The following is a 2,397-nucleotide window of genomic DNA, read 5'->3' as shown; positions in this document are numbered from 1 at the left end:
GTCCTCGCCGATACCCCAGGAGCAACATTGTCCCTAATTTGCTGGGAAGTGGCGGTGCGGTCCCCTACGGCACTGCGTAGGGTCCTACGGTCTTGGCGTGCATCCGTGCGGTGCTGCGGTCCGGTCCCAGGTCGACGGGCACGTGCACCTTCCGCCGACCACTGGCGACAACATCGATGTACTGTGGAGACCTCACGCCCCACGTGTTGAGCAATTCGGCGGTACGTCCACCCGGCCTCCCACATGCCCACTATACGCCCTCGCTCAAAGTCCGTCAACTGCACATACGGTTCACGTCCACGCTGTCGCGGCATGCTACCAGTGTTAAAGACTGCGATGGAGCTCCGTATGCCACGGCAAACTGGCTGACACTGACGGCGGCGGTGCACAAATGCTGCGCAGCTAGCGCCATTCGACGGCCAACACCGCGGTTCCTGGTGTGTCCACTGTGCCGTGCGTGTGATCATTGCTTGTACAGCCCTCTCGCAGTGTTCGGAGCAAGTATGATGGGTCTGACACACCGGTGTCAATGTGTTCTTTTTTCCATTTCCAGGAGTGTATATTGTTCTTATTATAATTTCATTATTTTTTCCATATGCTGGAGCCACCTCACATTGGTTGTCTAACAGCAGAAATAGCTGCCAGTGAACTGCTAGACTGTTGCCAGTTTTACAAAAAGCTGTCAACAGAAATGAGCCTCCTCAATTTGTAGCCAACTTACCATTGCCTCTAGTGTTGGAAATTAAGTGTACATTATGGTATAAAAGGAATGTGTTCCACATAATGAGACATATTTGAGAAGCAGGGGCTATCTGCTTATATTTAAATACTGCCACCCCGGAACAAAGTAGAATGAATGCAGTGCTCTCTACCAACTGTTTACAATGTCACAGAAGTCATTGTTTAGATTCAATGGTTATTTGACACAGGGTGAAAGCAAAAAACAATGGCTTCAAAAATTGTTGTTCAAACAAGTTGTGAAATACGGGTGGCAATCTGATTTTTGCATGCAAAAGAAACTACAGACCAAATTCATCCGAAGTTCTGACTACTTTATAGGTCTACAATAATGAATGAAGAAAAGATAAGACAAAGGAACTAAGACTTAAAAAGTGGTGGTAAAAATGTGGATCATGAATAGCAGAGTGACAGGTTCAGTATCTAGACCGATGAAATCATTCAACACGTGAGCCAAATACTGCAGTTTGATTGATGAGTCACAATTGGTGCTCTGCCTGATGAGTATCCTTGTGTTGCACACACTCCTGTTTACAAGACTGTCAAGGGACTGCCTCAGATATTGCAAATTGTGTGCAGGATTAGTACCAAAAATGTTTAACCGACACAAAGGTCAAAGCATATCATGAGGGCAGGTGTTTTTGGAACACTATTGACAAGATGGAGATGATTTGTTTTCCACACAGTTGTGGGTAACAATATATGGATATCCTAAACCATTGCATAGTTGAAACAACAGGCAATGGAGTGGTGCCATTAAGCTTCACCAAAGCCAAAAAACTTAAAGTAATCCGCATACTCAAGAAATTATGGATAGTGTTTTTGGGATGAAAAGGACACTTCTTTGGTTGATTTCTTATAACATGGGTTAATAGTTGTTGACACGTATTGCGAAGTGCTCACAAAGTTGAGATGTGCCATCAAAGATTGATGGTGTGGGAAACTGCCATATGAGATAGGCCTTCTCCTTGATGTGTGTGCACACGCTGTCCATATAATGGTAAAGATCCGGCATTTATGTTGGGGACTTTTCAAACAACCACTCTACAGTTCTGATCCACATCCAGCAATTACTAGCTCTTCTTGCACTTGGAACAATTGTTTGAAGATGATGAGGATCTCAAGATGGATATTGTCAACTGGTTCAATTTCCAGGCAAAGAACTTCTATGCAGAGGAGATGAAGAAGCTAGTAGAGCATTACAAAAAGTGCTTAGAAGTGGACAGTGTTTACATGGAGAAGTAGAGAAGATTTGTGGGAAATTAAAGCAAGCAACAAACACCAAACACTTTTTCTAATGAATACACATATTTTTATGAGCAAACAGCCCTTACTTCTGAATTTGCCTCATATTATTGTGGAAGATGTCAGACACAGTGGACTGTCAAAAGAAAGGAATGTGTGTCATAAGGAAAAATCAGGGAATCAAAATGGGAGTTGAACCTGCAGTCCATTCAGCAGAAATTAATGATGTTATCCATTTAACTGAAAAGACCACCATCAGTAGCTATGCAGAGTATTTTTCGACAGTGACACTATATTCTGTTTACAGTTTTTTTTTAAAAGAATATACAGGTCTAGAATAGTGACAGGACCAGTTTTCCATAATATTCCAAGTAATTTTTCCTCTTTAGAGTGGCCTCAGAATAAACTGAAAAT

Source organism: Schistocerca serialis, chromosome 3 (assembly GCF_023864345.2).
Source record: "Schistocerca serialis cubense isolate TAMUIC-IGC-003099 chromosome 3, iqSchSeri2.2, whole genome shotgun sequence".
Lineage (NCBI taxonomy): Eukaryota > Metazoa > Arthropoda > Insecta > Orthoptera > Acrididae > Schistocerca > Schistocerca serialis.
This window is presented reverse-complemented; position numbering follows the sequence as displayed.